Source organism: Mytilus californianus, unplaced genomic scaffold (genome assembly GCF_021869535.1).
Source record: "Mytilus californianus isolate M0D057914Y unplaced genomic scaffold, xbMytCali1.0.p SCAF_5, whole genome shotgun sequence".
NCBI classification, from domain to species: domain Eukaryota; kingdom Metazoa; phylum Mollusca; class Bivalvia; order Mytilida; family Mytilidae; genus Mytilus; species Mytilus californianus.
In genome coordinates this window covers 19,684,270-19,704,506 of record NW_026262701.1, presented here as the reverse complement: position 1 = coordinate 19,704,506, position 20,237 = coordinate 19,684,270, and the positions used below count along the sequence as shown (strand labels likewise).

General features: G+C 34.0%; 2 long non-coding RNA genes across 2 annotated transcripts in view; both read right to left on the bottom strand.

Moving 5' to 3' along the window:
* Positions 1 to 12: 12 nt before the first annotated feature.
* On the bottom strand, positions 13 to 2,413 carry LOC127702056 (uncharacterized). The gene is made up of 2 exons (XR_007982272.1): positions 2,140 to 2,413; positions 13 to 1,725 (listed from the first exon to the last, which is right to left on the bottom strand). It is a non-coding gene; the product is annotated as an uncharacterized LOC127702056 (long non-coding RNA).
* Positions 2,414 to 12,540: 10,127 nt separating this feature from the next.
* Positions 12,541 to 20,237, bottom strand: part of LOC127702973 (uncharacterized) — a 20,622-nt gene continuing 12,925 nt past the window's right edge. Inside the window, exons 3-5 of the long non-coding RNA XR_007982608.1 lie at positions 18,158 to 18,343; positions 17,736 to 17,766; positions 12,541 to 13,558 (exon numbers count right to left, since the gene is read on the bottom strand). This is a non-coding gene — a long non-coding RNA (uncharacterized LOC127702973). The remainder of the gene's footprint in view (positions 13,559 to 17,735; positions 17,767 to 18,157; positions 18,344 to 20,237) is intronic.

Genomic DNA, 20,237 nt, shown 5'->3' with positions numbered 1-20,237 from the left:
GGTAGACAAAAGAAGAATAATAATTTCTTTTAATCAACAAAGCCTCTTATTTTTGCACCTGATTCAGCTTTTTCATGATTAATATTCATTCAAAAAAACTAAAATGATTTTACTGTGAATTAATCCCTTTTTGACTATCATAGGCAAAATGCAACATGTTCACAATACATCTTAGTAGAATTATGTTATGCTTGTATTTACCTCCATTTGCTACTGTGAAACATATTTTTCAATGCAGTAAGAATTTTACTGTTCAAAATAATTGTGAACTGCACGTTTTTTTAAAAGTTATCAACCAGCCCGAAAAGATATGAATTTTTGTTACTTTAGCAAGTTTGACTCCCACAGAATATGATAATTTGTATCTATGTCATCTTTAGTAATTTTAAAGAATGTTTTCAGTCCCGATGGATCAAATGGTTGACTTTCAAATATATTCATATCAAAATCTTTTATGTCCAGTTGACAAAACATTTTTTGATAACTTTCAATGTTGATTTCTCCAAATAATTTCTGAAACCCAGGTAAAACATCTCCATGATTTGGAATGGTTAAATTGTTGTGCGAAATAAAAAAGTTTCTGATTGAATTTCTCATAAAACCTCCATAGAGTGTAGTGAGTGTTAAAAGATATAGTGTTGAAAGGGAAGCTTTTGTCCATTCATTGCATGTAGCAAATCCGCACAGGTGGAAAACTACATTCTTTATTATGTATGATGAAACTAAGTTTTTAAAATTTTCGTCATAATCATTTCCACTGTAAAAGTTTGTCAGTTGAAGAACATCAGCTAACATTTTATCATTCATTATCCTAAGATCTGGACGGACTTTAAGAAATTTTTCCTTGTTAAATTTAACGATTCTTATTACTTGTTTCAAGGGTGATTTCTTTGGAAATCTTGATAAAACTCTGGTTTCCAAATAAGAAGTAGACAATTTCCATTGAATATGGCCACGATCAGAAATATGAGGTACCAGGTGGTAACCATAGCAACAAATTTCTTCTTCAAGTATTTTCTTAAGCAGCTAGATTGATCCATGAAATTTGGTCTTAAAAAGTCAAAATATTTGTTCCATTTCTCTGCTTTAATGCATACTGTTAAATCCACACTAATTTTAAGATTTTTATAAAATCTTCCATTCCAAATAAAGAATAAAGTAGTAGCTGGACCGTAGAAGAATGTAGCTTCCCCTTTCCCGTCAAGAGACAAATACATAGGAAGCATTGATTTTTCAAGGTTCTGTGCTTCATGAAGAACTGCATCATAAAGGGTGTTTTTTACACCCACAGGATCTAGGACATAGCCTCCATTTATTTTATGTAACCAGTTAAAACTCAATTTCTCATTCTTTTTAGAGTAATGTTCTGGTGTCTTGATTTGAACTTTTTTCTTCAATGGATTTCCATTTGGTGTTCTCCATAAATTTCTGTTATCTCTAAATCCAGACGGTCTTATCTCAAAGTTGTTTCCTTCAATAAGTGTTTCAAGCTCATAGAGAAAATCAAATTCATCTGGAAAACCAATTTTTAAGTCAGTGTAATAGCTACCTACTGGTAACAGTTTGCCTTTAAGTCGTTTGTCTTTTTCTGCAATACAGCCTAAGATTGTTTTCAATACATTTTCAATTCCTAATTGTATCCTTTTAACTTCGGGATGTGCAGGTAGTGAAGCTTTACGGTCTTCCTCAATTAAATGTGCCGAGAGCTCATCCATCCAACAATAACTGCAAATAAAATAAAAAATTGGAATTTTGTGATATAATTTTTTTTTTTTGGTTTTTTTTTGGGGTGGGGAAGGAGATTTGGTGTTCACGGAGTACTAATAAAGTACAAGTGATAATTTCAAATATTTATAAAATAAAAAATGTCTTGCAGAGTTGGTTCCTATTTTGTGTAATTTGCCTTTGATCTTGGATCATTGGATTATAAAGGGCACTTAAAACAAGAATGCACATGTTGACATACTATAATTCAAATTATAAAAATCAGGTAGTAGGTGTCTTACAGATCGTAAAAGCGAACACACGTTACAGCACATCATTATTGAGCTGCTTACCAAATATGAAGTTATTCTGTTGAGTAGTTTTTGAGAAAAGTGGGTGACGAAATATTTTGAGTTCATATATGTATATACATACAAAATATCGGTAAACAGGAAGTAAGTATCTGACAGATCTGAAAAATGCTCAAATGTTATAACTCTTCACTGTCCAGCTGCTGACCAAATAAGAAGTCATTCTGATTTTGTTGTTGCTGAAAAAAGTGTGACGAAAATATTTGTTAGACGAACGGAAAAGGTGATTTCACATACAGTATACACTGTGTCTAAACTACACCGGCAAAAAATGTTTGGACTCGATCGTATCTATAATATCCGGCACGGTGACGGAACATCAATAGAGAAGGTAGTTTTCTATTTATTTATTTGTTATTTTTATGATATCGAAGAATATATATACATATATAACTATTTCCTATTGTGAGATGTAATATTTTCTACAACCGTTCTAGATTAACGGAGAAATAAGTAAAAATGCATGTCAAAATGACGAATTCAGTGAACCTAATGTCCTTGCCTCGAATTTGTTTAGTATCTCGTTAAATTGTTCACATGTACGGAAAGAAAGGTACGGAGAGAAAGATATTGACATGGAGATTGCAAAACTAGCCACTTTAAGCACCTCAATACTTGTATTTCTGTGTATGGAACGAAAGAAATGGGTCATGTCAAAATGGAAGGAGCCGGTTTTGTCAATGTTGTTTACTACACAATCACCCGGTTTTGTCTATGTATATGACCCGGTTTTGTTTTGTTTTGAAACCACAAATTTATGAAAAGCAACGTTAACACGGATCTTAACGTTGTCCATCCAAAGAAATTCAACATATATGTTATTGTAAAACAATTTCACTTGCATTTTTTCAACAAAAATAAATACTACATATTATTTATACAAGAGTGTACGCATGTAGCGACTGCTAGAATGATCGTAATTGAATCTATTTTGAAGATCTGTAAGATAAATAATTTAATAAAAGTATCACATAAACTAAGCGTTGTTCATGGAACCATAAAAAAGTCAAGGTCTAATGAAAACCGCCAGACGGACATGAACGCATTACAATCATTAAAACCATAAAAAAAAAAAAAAAAACTTAACATTTACCAATTAATCAAGAAAATAAGTTCAAGGTCACATAAATAGTCATGTGGCCATATGAGCAAATATAGTTGACCTATTACTTATGGTATTAGAGATACGGACTTATTTACATAATTATTTGTTTTTCGTTCATTTTTTTGTACATTAATTAGGCCGTTAGTTTTCTCGTTTGAATTGTTTAACATTTGTAATTTCGGGGCCTTTTATAGCTGACTATGCGGTATGGGCTTTGCTCATTGTTGAGGGACGTATGGTGACCTGTAGCTGTTAATTTCTGTGTCATTTGGTCTGTTGTGGAGAGTTGTCTCCTCGGCAATCATACCACATCTTCTTTTTTATATTGATCACGAAATGTTAACCTTGATCATGGATATCAACCATTATCAGTGTGACATTCACAGCTATTCATTTTGTTAGGAAATCGCTGAACTATGAAAATGAGGCCAAGGGCAATGGACGTATGACAGATAGAAACATCGTAAGATAAAAGATCTGTGTTCGAGGTATGTTGCAGTCAGGCCTTCTAACTTCTGACATATGAAGCTTCATACAAATAGTTCAAGCCGCCACGAATTTGCATCCCTTGGTCTCGCATTTCGCATCTTCGCTAGCCAAGGGTTACGATCCACTTTCCTCCTAGGGGTTACGATCTACTTCCCTCCTAGGAGGGAAGTAGATCGTAACCCTTGGCTATCGAAGATGCGCATTTCGACGATTATCAAAATATCAATATGAATTTTTAGAATAAACATGATAATCCTGCTCACATAATCCAATTTCGCGGTTGTCCCTGTTTTCTTATTTCTGATAAAATTCTAAGTTGGTATACGATTTAGTTATAAAACATTAGTGACGAATCCAGGCGGCGTATAGGTCGCACTCCCCCACCAACCCCACCTTTGATGGTCCCCAAAAAATTAAATCATGTTTTTTACGAAATTTTTTTAGCTTAAAAACGTTCAAAAAAATGTTTGCATCGCTACGCTCGGCGGTATGTAAGTTGTTTGAATTACGCCCACTTTGAGAAAAAACTAAATCCGTCCCTATATAGTGTCAATAATATATTGACCAAAGTCAATGTACGATAATCATAACACAATGGAGAAATAACAGAACCGTTTATTTATAGAACTATTAATAAAATAATCATTATGGCATTTTCTTGATGGCTTGAGACTATTATACAAATTTATACTTAGTATTATCCTTTTCTTCCCATAACATTCATTTTCTATGGCGATTCTGCATGCATATACATTGGTCTTCTTATCATGTCTTATAATAAACACTAAGCCTTAAGAAGATTTATTTTAAACAATCATAGGAAAGATTACACCCCTTGATAGATTGGATTACTTATAAAGATAACCATCCTGTTGTGTAAGAAAATCACATATCAAATGTGCGTGTTTCAATTTTAAAGACCGTTAACTCTAATTTCAAGTTTAATCGCTTACATTTACATATTTCATATAAAAAACGTATAGAGAACTTAAACCTCAATTTGCGTTATAACCTTCATTTCTATCTGTTTCGCAGTTGAAGTATTTTTTTAAATGCAAAGCAAAATTATAATTATTTTTGTTCCAATAAAGTAGGAATTCAAGTGTTTACAGATTCAAATAAATAATAAGTTGTCCTCTGAAAGAAATCGTTTTCCAACCAGCCACCAGACTCCTTTTAAACGCCGAAGTTCAATTATGTTATGCAATTATGCATTTTTTTCTTTGACAAAAGCGGATTCTGCCTTGTGAAATCTAGGACAAAACCGGGTGGTACACATTGACAAAGCCGGCTCCTTCCATGTTGACATGACCCATTTCTGTCGTTCCATACACAGAAATACAAGTATTGGGGTGCTCAAAGTGACTAGTTTTGCAATCTCCATGTCAATATCTTTCACTCCGTACCTTTCTTTCCGTACCATGTGAACAATTTATCGAGAAATTAAACAAATTCGAGGCAAGGTTCACTCAATTCGTCCTTTTGACGTGCATTTTTTACTTATTTCTCCGTTAATCTAGAACGGTTGTAGAAAATATTACATCTCACAATAGAAAATAGTTATATATGTATATATATTCTTCGATATCATATAAATAACAAATGAATAAACAGAAAACTACCTTTTCTCTGTCTATTGATGTTCCGTCACCGTGCCGGATATTAGATACCATCGAGTCCAAACATTTTTTGCTGGTGTAGTTTAGACACAGTGGTATAGCCCCGCTGAAAAGTGAAAGTATAAATTGTCCGTTTATAAATTCGGAAATTATTAAGAAACTAAGGTTTCAACTCCCTCGGACAAAATTGACTTTAGATGGAATTTGCTATTATTTTTAAGTCCTTTTTGGTCATAAAGGCCTTCAAATGTTTCGGTTCTTGCACATCCTTGGCTTTCAAATATTCGGCTTTGAGCGTTCCTGGTGAAGATAAATCCAGAAAAGCGCTTTGGGCGCATGAAATTTATAAAGTTGTTTTTGTTTTTTACATGAAAAAAATTGGTACAGGAAAAGCTAATTTAATTATATAACAATTTTATTTCTGCCCAGTAATACTCCAATTCCATCTGTGAATATTCCATTACATACATATAATGTTGAAGCATTTAAAACTCCTAAACAACGTTTGATGATAACATTTTGAAAGATGTTTATTTAAACATCAGAGCCAAATGACAAAAAGGGGTCAATTATATATATATTATGACAATCCCCTAAAAATCGCAAAATTAGTGCACGTTATTTCTACTTTTAAAGTTAAAATTCAAATGAATTATCATTATAGCTTTTGAGGGTAATTGTCGTCTGCCACTTTACCACTTCTCTAAACCCATATTCAAAAGTACCTTTTGAGTTGGCTTCAATCATGACTTCCTGTTTTCTATTTTAGGAAACTGCTTTGTGCCTACTATACGCAACTGAAAGATGTAAAATCAAGCTTACAATCTGCATTTTGTGAAAAGAAATAACTGTTCCCCGATGATTTTGTCGTGTATAGAAACCATAAAACAGTGAATATACTGCAAGGGAAGGGGTCTGGAACTTCTGTTCCACAATCAATCAACATTGTGTTCAGTTCTTATCAACCTGTCAGTGAAGAGATATTAAGACAGAAATCTCTTGCTGAAACAAGAGGTTCACACTATTCACTTTTGAAAAATAATTCCTTAACTCACCTTGGGTATCACACTCGATTGGCGATACTTGTATACTTATTGCTCAGACTGGTTTTACTCCGTTCATGGAAAAAGTCCGAATTGGTCCTCAGCCAAGATTTCATATTTCTAAGAGAACATTATCAGACAGACAGAGTTTAGTCCTCCCCCAGAGGAGAATATAATTACTCTTTTTAATCGAAAAAATCAGTTTTGTCAGATATCAGTAGTACCAGCTCGCCTATTTTTGGAACTGGATAACTTTAGTTTAATTGACGTTATTCCCCTGGGTCAATGTCATATTCGCTCAGTGGTATCTCAGGAAATTCTTGCATCCAATTTCACAGAAAATGTTTTTGTGGGATGCATCTTTATCAGGTTTGCCCAGACAATCAGCTCATCTGCAGTGGTGGCAACCGAGGGAGAAACATTTGAAAAGGGTGCCTCTAGATCTTCTAAAACCTACAATGACGTTTTACACATACGAATCTTTGACTCTGATGGAATTGGTTTCTTTCCTTAGAGGAAAGGACAGTGTCGGTTTGTGGCACTTCCGCAGTTAACAGGAACACATAAATCTTATAGAAATGAGGGGAGTGCTACTGTGAATGATACTCTTTCGATTGGTGATTCAAGGGCAGTGTTATCTGATAGCTATACAGCCAACCCAACAGTAGTATAGTAGCTTATCGCCAGAATCATGGCAGGACCAATTGCTTTTCTCTTTACCCTATGTACAGAGAAACTCTCTTGTTTTGCGACAGTCTCCAGAATATTTTGTCATGTTCGGGGAAATTAGAACCTGATAGCGGATGACTTATCTCGACCCCGTGTCAGGAAATACGGAGTAGGAGTTAAATCCAGTAGTTTTTTTTCAGGCTATAACTCTTAGATAGAATCACCCCCTGATAGATCTGTTTGCAACAAGTTGGATTCACAAATTGGCCATGTACTTTTAACCAATCCCAGATCAATAGGCATGGGCAGTGGATACAATAATTCTCTCTAGGAAAGGGATGTTCAATTAAATCTTCCGACGTTTTCGACTTCTCCACAAAATTGTGTACAAAATAAGGAAGGATTTTTGTAAGCTATCTAGACCGTTCTTGTTGTTCTGGCGTGGTTAAGACACGCTTGGGTTCCGGATCTTTTTGATTGTCTTGCGTACGACCACTTCATCGTCCCTTGGGCGAGGACCTGGTTGTCCAGTTCAAAGGATAGACGTTTTATCTGGAGTTGGAGTAACTAAATCTTCACGCTTGGTTGTTACCAGGTCATTCCTCAGACAGAAAGGACAATACAATCGAGCGTTTCACAGTAGCAATCATGCAATCCACATGTGCTGTATATGACTCGAAATGTTTAAACTTCAGTTCTTTGTGTTTGTCAAAGAACATTGGTTCATTACGACAGGTAGCTGATTTTTTTTTACATCTCTTTGAAAACAAAGGTTATACTAGTACTCTTTAAACTACCAAAGTTTATATATCAGCTATTTTTAGAACTACAATGTATCAATTTATCTTGTCAAGAATTTTGTCATAATGAAGTTTTTTTTTGTTAATCAAATACTTTTGCTTCGAATGGCCTAGCCAGATACGTATTGTGCCTCCTTTAGACCTGAGTGTTGTTCTAGAATCTCTACAGTATTATCATGTTCAACCCTTAGATTCGGTTTCATTTTAAAAACATCTATACGCACGTGGCAGGTGCGTTCGACTTCAATCTTAATTGACAAGGATTGTCATTTTTCCTGTTGAAGGTCGGTGGTTCTTTCCGGGCACTCCGACTTCCTCCATTAAAAATTGTCCGCCACAAAATAGCCAATAGTGCTTAAAGTGGCTTTAATACACCAACATTTAATCAATCAGTATTTGGCTTAGGAGACAAGTCGTCAGTTTTCTTCTTTCTATCTTTGTAGCTAAGAATTATCTTTCTGATATAGGAACCGGACTGATTTATATTCCTTCTCAAGGGTCGAATAGGCCTTTTGGTCCTTTGAAAAAGAGTTTAAAAGAACTGTCAGCAAAATCAATTTCTACTTGGATTTCCCATACAGTTCTCGATACTTATACTCTGCAGATTTGATGCTATCCTAGAATTTAGTTAAAGCGCATGAAGTTAGAGCCAAAACTTATTCCTGGAACATTTTCAACACCGCTTTAATTTCTGAAATTTTATTAGTTGGATTTAGAGGTCGGAGAATATTTTATTTATTCTCACTGCCTCCGTTCTATGCCTCTCTATCCACATGATCCATACAACATCTTTTCCCTAGAGCTGCAAGTGGGCTTTTAGTATCGGCGCAATCAGTATTGTTCGCTCCGAATTTGCCGGGGGAGTTCAGATACGTTAAATATGCTATCTATGAAGGTAAATGGCACGGATATGATACATAGCATTGGGGTAGTCTAAGGGAGTTTTTCGTTCTTTCCGATTCATCTGAGCTGCAAGCAGACTTTTATCTAAATTTTTGAAGGTGAGTATTTAATTTACAAAATCAAATGTAAATACATTTACTAAATATGAAGTCTTAATATTTATGTTTATCAAAGCAGCATATGACCATCTCCTTCTTCAGAAGTAATCTAGATGGTTAATTAGCATGCGTCTAGTCTAAAATAAACACGCAATGCTGAAACATTATATCGATTCCATGCAATGTGTATTGTTTCTTTTTGATTTTTTTGTAATTTGCATATACGTTTTAATATGTGATAAATCGACTATAAAAGTTCCAACTATGTAGTGGCATCCGAAGCTGCACAAAACACCTTACAAATATAGATTTATTTTGTCTTCAAGCCATTGTTCCACTACTAAACTGCCTGACCTACTTACTAGTGTACTTCGTTACATCTTATGGTGTTTATCTCAATTTGTTCGATTCGCTCGTTTTTGTAACAACGTATTTGATTTTAATGGAAGAAATCTCTGTATTTATACTGAAAAATTACACCAGGGTTTTCGATCTCACAAACTTATCAAAACGTTTACTAAATTTTATCATTGGTATAAGGACACCATTCGTAAATATAAATCAACGTGCAGGTATTTCACATCCCATCTTTCATGGTATTATGACTATTATTCTATACAAAGCACAATGCAAATGTCGTCATTCACCTCAAAAGCTAACCAAACCTTTAAACAGACTTATTCAGAAGGGATTTGTTACGATAGTACTGTTGTAAAGTCATTAAATATTGATTCACTCATTGGGTCTTTGCATCGGAAATAAACACATTTATTCTAAAATCAGTTGTTGGCATGATACAGGTTATAATGCTCTTCTCGTATAATCTATGATGGCATGATACTAAACCCCTAACGGGAGGGATTGTGCTTGATTTTAATATGATGAAGGCATAATCTTTCGATCAGTTTAATTGAGGTTTGAATCTGGCATGTCAGCAACTGCTAGTAGTCCCTTGTTTATTTATGTTGATCATTGTCAATTTGCTCAGTTTCTTCTGTTACCTATACTAACTTCGGACTTTAGTTCCTTTTTAACTGAGTTTAACTGAGTTTTACTGTGCGTATTGATGTTTAAAATTGAGAATGGAAACGGGGAATGTGCCAAAGAGACAACAACCCGACCAAAGAGCAGAAAGAGTTTGTTTGTTTATTCCATATTGGCTAGAGGTATACGGGGAGGGTTGAGATCTCACAAAACATTTAACCCGCCACATTTCTGCGCCTGTCCCAAGTCAGGAACCTATAGCATTTGTTAGTCTTGTGTGTTTATGATTTTGGTTCATTTATATTTTTCGGAGTTTAGTGTGGCGTCCATTTCGCTGAACTAGCATATATTATTGTAAAGGGGCCAGCTGAAGCCCGCCTCCGGGTGCGGGATTTTCTCGCTGCGTTTAAGACCTATTCATGACCTTTGGCTGTTTTTTGCTTTTTGGCCGGGTTGTTGTCGACACATTCCGATAATTTGAGTCAAATCGGTGAATATGTATTTGAAAACAGATGCTCCTTTACAACGCATATTTACCATTTTAACTATGCTATGCATTTTCAGTAGCCCATTTTGTCCGGTTTAGAACCCGTCTATAAAACGCAAAGGGAAACAGTAATTTACCACTGTTCAAATCTCACAAATCGATTAAGAAGACAAATTGAGGTAAAATGCAAAAAGTGAGATGATCGCCAGAACTCAAAAACGGAGCGAGATAGGGAGCGTCGACAAGGCAAGCGTCTCCTGCTGATCATTCATCACCCGTCATGCGAATCCATACTCAGTCAAAAAAAACCAATAGGTACAATTACAGATCTGTCAACCAATTCGTTATAGCGACTGTAAAACTTTGTGTTGATTTCAGTCATTCTTGATCATAGCTCTGTTGGAGCAGTTTTTGTGCAAGGAGCACATCCTTGCTAATGAAGTCTGTATAGTGAGAACTATGCACGTGTGTAACATATCAATTGAGATATGTAAACACCATACGATGGGGCAGAGGTTATGCTTCTGCTGAGAAACGAAAAGATGAAATCTCCACGTTTTTCATAGTTTCTAGCTTGTAGTCGTCCATCTGTGTCGCTATCGAGGAAAATATCAACATATGAAGCCGACCTACTAGTTTCGATAGTATCCTTAATCTCAAGTTCATTTGAGATATACGAGATATAAGCACTCCCTGAAATGTGGGTTATTGAGTGACATCACCAGTATATATCTGAAAGTGAAATTAAAGAAATTTGCAGGTTTTTTTTTTCTATCTTGAGGAGGTTTTGTATGAATTCTGCTTCATATGAGTACAAAAACAAGTTGGTCAGTAGGGGTGCACAACTAGTACCCATTGGAATACCTACCGTTTGTTGAAATTTTAATACACTAAACTGATATGCTGTCGATCAAAAGGTCCAGCATTTTGATGATATTATCCTCGGTGTATTTGTTTCATCAAAATGCTGGACTTTTTGACCGACTTTTTTGGTGGATTGATATTTCAGCAGAAAGTCGGTATTCCAATGTGTAACTATTGTGCACCACTATTAGAAGACTTTTTTTTTGCATTCGTATGAAGCAGAATTCACACATAATCTTCGCAAATACAATAAGAGTTCTTTAATTTCACTTTCAGATATATTGATGTTGCCCCGTCAGTAAATAACTCTCATTTCAATGAGTGCTTTCATTTTATATATCCCACTGAATTTTATGTTAAGGATACTACCGAAAGTAGAAGGTCTGCTTTATATATCTTGATCTTTTCCTCGATATCAACCTTCAAATTGTCACGTTTGGCGTTTACTCATCTTAGCTAATACATTTTGCTCTTTCGTGTTTACACATTACGGACCTCACTAACATGGGTGCGTCCTTACACAAAAGCTGCTCGAACAAAGTTATGAGGAAGAGCGACAGAAATCGACAGGACATAAGTTTTACGGTCACCATCACCAAATGGTTGATCGATACGATGTGTCAATGTCTCAACTCAATATCGACATGCATTTGTGGTCTAAGAGAACAGTATGGTCGTCACGTCTGTAATTTTACCCAATTGTGTCCTATTCCAGATTGTGACATTTTGGCTGAGTATTGATTTGCAATGGCGGGTATAGATGCATAGAAAGAGCACGGGGGTCTCTTCCTATATGAAGGTATATACATATGTGCCGCTGGAATGGGTCCATTTTTTGATACGTCATATATATCAATGGGGTGCAATTTTACCGAGGAAATATATCAATAGGTAGTAATTGACCAATTGTGATATATCAATGGGTCATAATTTTTCAGTGTGTTGTGCAACGATCTTCACTGAATGGGTTATGATTTCGCTGTGAAATATATATGTATAGGTAGGGATTTCACAATTATTCAATATATAAATGGGGGGTGTTTTTTATAAATCCCAGCTGAACAACTGTACCCAAAATCCCATATTGAGACCCCCCACCCCACCCCACTGTCGCCTTAATTAACTCTGTGACTACTTTTTCATTTAACGCTGTATAGATTACAAAATGACTCCTTCGTTAGACTTGAATGTTGACCTCTAGATATCCTTTTTGATATTAACTTGCAATATTGAGTTACTGTCTCATAGATGATTACCTAACATAGAGACATAATAAATATCTGCCCCACAACTTTTTCTGTTCATATGAACTTAAAGAATTGTCAAGGAAAGATAATAGGTTACCCAATTATTGATATTGCCAGTAAACATGCAAATAAACAAGGAGTTCCAACGGTTCTTTATCCATATATAATATCATTTTTAACATTTACATGGTGACAGGTTTATTAAAAGAAACACCAAACAAAAACGTTATTGACGATAAAATACATACCCTGTAAATTTCTTTATGTATAGTAATTTACTTCATCTTTCAATTTCAATATAAAATGTTGTCTATTTTTTGTATTATTCGTAACCAAAAGCACGTACCGTTGTCAGGATCCATCCCTTTCATGAACGAATATAATTCTGGGTTGAAAACGTTTTTAGTTAGAACTTACATTTGAAATCGTATAATGTACGTGACACTCTGAGTTGATGTTAAGGAGATTACAGTATAGCTTGAAGAGATCTAATATATATTTGTCATTGCATTGATACGCACTATATAATTTTTCAGTTTTGTTTAGGCATTTATTTGGTAAAATTCCAAAATTTCATTTTCCAGTATACTTTTTCGAAAAAAAAGCACAACCTTCAGAAGAAAAGTTATTTCACTCGTTTGTGTTTGTTTATTTTATTTTATAGCTTGTTTGTGTGTTTGTTTTACTGTTTGATTGTTTTATTTTTTGTTGTTGTTAATATAAAAATGAGAAGGTGTGGCATAATTGCCATTGACAGAGACAACTATCTATTAGAGACTATGCAAGTGACGTGGATGTAAAGGTCACAACGCGTTCAGCAATTAATAAAAACGACACCGTATAGTTATGTATATAAAATCCCGGCCTGACATAATAATAAACAACCCAAACGAGAAAGCCGACGGCCTGATTTATGAACAAACCATAAACGAAAAACAAACATGACAGACAGCAAAAAATAAGTTTTCTTAAGTTTAACTTAACACGAAAATGTATTGTAAAATTATGCAGTTGTTTGGGACCAAAAATATAGACAATTTTTAAAATGTATACTTGTATGGAAACGTTTACATTGAAACCTACTCGTACAGAAAATAAGATGACTAAGATGCAATCAGTTTATATTGTCATATGTAGCTGATGAGGCAGAGTGGACGTCTTCATAAGATCTCCTCCTGTAAAATAAACAAGATGCTTCAAACATGGTCCGGTTCTTTGTAATGACATTATGTCAATCCGATCAAGGACAAGTCTTTATAACCAAACAATATACAAATAAACTCATCATAGATACCAGGATTGAAATTTTGTATTTGCGCCAGACGCGCGTTTCGTCTACAAAAGACTCATCAGTGACGCTCGAATAAAAAAAAATAAAAAGGCCAAATAAAGTACAAAGTTGAAGAGCATTGAGGACCAAAAATTCCTAAAACTTTTACCAAATACAGCTAAGGTAATCTATTCCTGAGGTAGAAAAAGACTTAGTATTTCAAAAATTCAAAGTTTTGTAAACAGTTAATATATAATTATGTCATCAAGATAATTCATGTCAACACAGAAGTGCTGACTACTGGGCTGGTGATACCCCGGGGAATAAAAGCACAAATGACATTCAAACCTATACTGACGCTAAGATCAATGCAAGTGAATGGACTATGTCACAGATTTTTAAAGTATATGATTATTTTATATAAATCAAACGGAAATTAATGTATCAATAACATAACAATTATTAAGAGAAATCTAGACATTGATGATAGTTGATTTGATGATTTTAAGACAAGTTTAAGAACGTTTTTCGACGATTCTATGTGATTTCTATACAAATGCACATCTATTTTGAAAGAATTATTCAGTAATATTTCTTAAAATAAAAGCGATATATGCATTACTTTTTTCAATTTTCAGACAAGTTCAACGAGCCAAAGTTGTATGCAAAATTTCAGTGAAAAAGCTAAAGGTTTATTAAAGGAACATACATTAAAAAAAAATGTTCAAAAACAAAATTACTGAATGAAAGGGGGATGTCGGAATCAGTCTAAAAGACAACAATCCAACGACGAAAAACAAAACGATCTGAATGACAATTTTCGGTGGGATTTGTGTTGCTAAGTCTTTAGTTTTCTATGTAGTATTTTGTGGACCTGTTTGTCTTGTCATCGTTTTTCATTTTATTCCATGATAACGTTGTAGGTTTCTCTGCTGCTTATCATTTTTGAATGCCCCTTAGGTAACTCCAGCCTCTTTTTACTCTACAATCACAGACGACGAAAACACAAGATATCAGTAGAACATTATTAATGTCTTATTTGTACTCCCGATTAGATTTCTTACATCATCGGTATATATATTATAAGGGTGAAGAAACACGGGATCAACGTCAGGTTCACTGCTCTTGTATTTGTAAGCATGTTGTGAAAGTTTTAAGTAATGATTCGTGTATTTCGTGTAAAAAAACTGAGGACAGTATGCTCCATAAAAGGCAACAAAAGAAACATAACCACGAAGGAAAGAAAAGTTAACAATAGAAGAGGAAAAGTCGTCCCGTTTATCATAAATTTTGGAGTGAAATTAGCTTGAGAAATGCAAATAGCAACATCCAGAAATTCAATGACCAGTTTTAAGGTTTAAGAGTAAGTTAGGGTGGATAGTTTTGGATTAGATATCTGCATGTTTATTGATAATATGTATTGTGGTGTTTCGTTAGATCTTTATGAAGTTCAAGGGCGGGTCCAGGTAAGGGCGTAATGGGCGTACGCCCCCCCCCCCCTTCCCCTTTAAAAAAAAAAAAAAAAAAAAAAAAAAAAAAAACTAGCGTTATCTGCTTATATTGTATTGAATATGGCAATTTATCATATTCATTAATTAAACTCATACTCTGATTTCTTTTTATACTGATTCCCCCATCCGATGGGTGACTTGGACACCTTTTTTAAACAACCAAAGCGGTAAGTAAATCTATACATGAAATGGTTGTTTTGTGTGACACTTCCCCAATGGCCATTCTACATCTACCCGGGGGATACTCGCTATATATATGATACCGGGTATGTTCCGACAAACGGGGTTGCATCTTCAGCTAAATTGTTTGAAATGGGGTTATGTTTTTTTCGCCTTGCATTGGAAGGGGTCAGATTTGACTATCTAGAACGGGGTATTATAAATACAATGTTACACTATTGTTTCAGATAAGGGTGAATGTTTGGTATCATTAAAACGTTTAAACCCGCTGCAACTGTTTCCACCTGTCCTAAGTCAGGAATCTGATGTTCAGTAGTTGTCGTTTGTTGATGTGGTTCATAAGTGTTTCTCGTTTCTTATATAGATTAGACCGTTGATTTTCCCGTTTGAATGGTTTTACACTAGTCATTTTTGGGGTCCTTTATAGCTTGCTGTTCGGTGTGAGCCAAGGCTCCGTGTTGAAGACCGTACTTTGACCTATAATGGTTTACTTTTATAAATTGTGACTTGGATGGAGAGTTGTCTCATTGGCACTCATACCACTTCTTTTTATATCTACTAAATTGAAAACAACGTTCAAACCTATGATTGCGTTGGATAAAAACCGCAATTTTTATACGTGTGCATGCAAAACAAATTTCTTGGTAAAGGGGTCTAAGTACAGCACAAACAACATTTTCCAAAAGACCAAAACAGTGAAAAGGTATATTTTAACAAAACGGGTATATATATATATATATATATACATATCAAAAGTTCAGAAAAAGCTATCGGTAAAGATTTATTTTTCATTTTTCATGCCCATTTCATATAACCTTTTAACTGAATTTACAACTTCTTCCAAAGATTTGATATCCACATGTTAATCAATACATAATTTGAATGATCCGAAGTCAGACTATTTTCACCAATTTGTCTATCATGGAGTCTGTTATAATACTTCATAATTTGATGCTAAATTGTTGAAATCCAGGAGCTTCTGACATTCCCCATGGACCCTATACCAGGGCAACCGGAATTACGCCTCCAGTTCATAAAATCCTGGCCTAGGACTATTAAATTGTAAAGTAACGCCCTATACCCTAGAATTTGGAATTTCTCGTTATTGGTCTACTGCTGTTAAGATCCATCCAATCATTTTTAATATACCATAGACAATTAATCGAGAGAATTCGGCATAAAGAATATCAAACCCTGACACTTTAACTATAAAATATACATGCTCCAAGTCAGGAACCGTTACATTAGTGCATTTCACAATTATTTTATGTTTTTTAGCCAAAAAAAGGTCCAAAAATTTTTTCGCATCGCTCCGCTCGGCGAAAGATTGTATACTACGCCCCCTCTTTCAAATATCCTGGAAACGCCCCTGAAGTTTAACCACAAACTGCTGTTCATTACATTGAGAGAACAAATATCTGCCAAGTGTAATCGTAAATCCGATAAATAAACCTAAAGTAAAGGCCTATATTTGAAATCATTTTTCAAGATGTATTTTTTGTATTTACAAGTTTTATTACCGAGAAATGTACAGCGACACCAAATATAGTTGCACGAGGCAATATCAAAAGATAATTGAATCAAATAGGAAAATGTCTATTTGATATGGCATTGCCGTGTTTAGAGTACAGAAACGCAGACTGGTCCACAAAGTAACTCAACTTATCGAACACCTCAACAAGAGTCCTACTGTCGCACGGGAGGTAGTTGACTTATTTGTCTTTACCCCTGCTTCTTCAGGAATCTACTATTCAAAATATTCTAACCCGAAACTTTCATTTTTACAGTATATAAAAGTTATTTGAATATAGAAATGTGTCAATCTCAAAAAATGCATGGCAAATCGAATACATTTTAGTCTGGCGATGAACGCAAAATAGATACAATTCTCGTGTCACATATTAAAAAAAATCATTTAACCGTGATCGTTTTGGGAAAACGCTAAAAATACCTTTCTGAAGCATAGACAGAATTTATCAGAAAAGTCTAGGAGAGGAAAATATTACATGAATAAATTGGAGTCGAGTGCACCCGCACTCACAACCTCAGTGTTGACTGGCTAGTAATTACAGTAGTAACTACTAAGACCACTCGGCCACCGAGGATTCACCGAGGCCCCCACTTCATTCGAACTATGATGGATAGTTGTCTAATTGGCAATCATACCATATCTCCTTATTTTGATATTCATACTTCTGAATTTAACTCCGTCTGTCAGAACCTGTATTTTTAGTCAAATTTTCCTCTAACATAAAAGATCGGGCTCAAGTAAAGATCGTAACGTGCATGAATTTTATATACACTAAACTCCATATCCCAACAACTTTACCTTTCAAGATTTTCTGGAGGAATTATATTTCAACACAGTGTATTAAAGATAAAGAAACTTACTTATTTTCTTGAGCATCTTCTTGTTTATTAACTGCAAAACATTTAGATTAAATGATAAAGCATAGCAGCAACTAAGCGAAAAATAAAAACACAAGAAAATGTGTTTAGCTTTGGTACCAAATTTTGAAATAAAAAGGAGAACCCATTTCATGAGCTCATGATCTACACCTATAGCCCTTTACCGAAACCTAATTATATACATATATAGAGTGTCATAAAATCAGGTATGCAAAACCAAATATAGATTTTACTCAAACAAATTAAAATATAGAACTCGGATTTTACTGTATTTAACTTTAGACGCCGGAATATCGTGTTATGTCTATGCTGGTTTGATTTTCACTTTTATTACTCTATTTAATTTCATACGGATTCCAGTTTGTGGACCTGCATCTATAAATCTATAAAAGAAAAACTCCTACCGTATCTAAAGTACAATACAGTTAGTGATAACGTAAACATAGCCGTCGTGGTGATGCACACGAAACCGACTATAAGCATGTCGATGAGTGAATACTTGAGAGTTTTCAATGTAGAAGGTTTTCCAAAATCTTTGTCTACTCCGGGATTATTTATTTTCTCCAAACCAGTGGAATTATTGACCGTATCTGCAATAAAAAGTAAAAGGTCAATATGCATTGTGATTCTCGTAAATCTTCAAGTTATATATGTAGATATTACGCAATATTTCACTCCAACGACATATAAACTCGTAGATCGCTCGTAACACCAACAATAAAGCTACTAATAATTGAGAACTTGTTCGTTGGACTCTTATGCACAAACTTTGGAGCTAGCGAGCGAATTTTTTATTTTAATTTGTTTTTATCCCAAAAAGGGTTACTTTAGTAAGATATGACTGAAATTTGGTGGAGGGTGCGTTTTTTAAATTTCTGGCACACAACTTCTGTTTTTAGGAGCGATGAATAATTAATTAACACTAAACGTATTGTAACGTTTTGTAAATTGTGGGACGAGCGAGGACAACTAAAAAGTAAAATGTTAATTTCATTTAAATGGAGCGATATTTCAGAAAGTCTTCAGGAAGTGGCGGCTAGTTTTTTTTCGAACTCCAAAATATTGGAGCGAACGAATCCGAAATTGGAGTGGCCTTGCTGTAATGTACTGTATATATGGTTTTTAATAGTATGCAGTATAATGACATGTACAAAAATGTTATCCAAAAATATTTCGTGCTCTCGTGCATATATGCCAAACTTTAAAAAGTGGAAAGAGGTATGCAACGATTTCCGTGTGTGATTTGTTATCTTATTATCATTAAAACATGGTCATCAGTATGTATTTGTCAAATTTTTAAAGCTTAAGTTCCATCTAAACCTTAAAACTATAGAGGTATTGCAATTAACATGTGTATTGGAAAAGTGTGTAATTCAATACTAAACAAAAGGCTTGATAAGTATTTAGAAACAAATGATATCACAAATCCATGTCAGATTGATTTTTCCAGTTAAAGTAGGACATATAATCTTATGTTTGTATTAAAAACTATAATAGATAAGTACACCAGTATGAAAGAATGTGTTAACATTTATATTTATTTAGGTTTAAAATTTACATCTTGTGGACTTTTTAATCAAGGAAAGGAAGAATTATACAAAAAAATCACTAAAAGAAAAGTTGTATTTAAATTACAAAGATCTTTGTCTTCTTCCAATTGAAGTATGTTTAACTCTATTACATATATATGACCATACAATAATACCTATTATAATGTATAGCAGTGAAATTACAGGTATGTTCAAAATTAGCTCTGCAGCATGCCAGAAAGAAAATGAATATTTATTACAGCACATTTACATTAATGATTTTTTTAGATAAATCCAATTCTAGATATATGAAGTATATTTTATGTGTAAATAAAAGGTCCTCTAACTGAGCTATGCTAGGAGAACTTGGTAGATTACCTTAAAATTTTTCAGTTGTATTGTCAATGGTGAAATATTGGTTTGGAATTTAAAAAAATATGGAACATGGTTTACTGATACCTATATGTGTAGCAAAAACATGTTTACTTATAATATCGAATGGTGGTATTCATCCATACATTATATTTTTAAAAAGCTGAATATTCAAAATTCGGAAGTAAAGCTTAACTTTTTTATCAAGTCAGTTAAGCAAAAAAAATTAAAAGGTTTTAGAACACAAAAAGAAAAGATAAAAAGTAGCAAATTAGATACTTATTTCCAACCAAAAACTTGTTTTTCTAAAGAAATTTATTTGATCATTAAACAATTTTTGATTGAGAAAAAACTCAGAATTAGTGCCATGATCTCAAAATAGAAAGAGACAGATATAAAATTTTATATATAGAAAGAGATCAGAGGCTTTGTAAGAAATGTACATTTAACCAACACTTTATTATTAGTTGTTCAGCATACAATGGTGATGGAGAGACATTTTTCAATGAGATAAACATATTTGTCATAACTTTTCAGACCTCTCAAACGAGCCAATATTTGTTGGGTCAGTTATTTATTTATG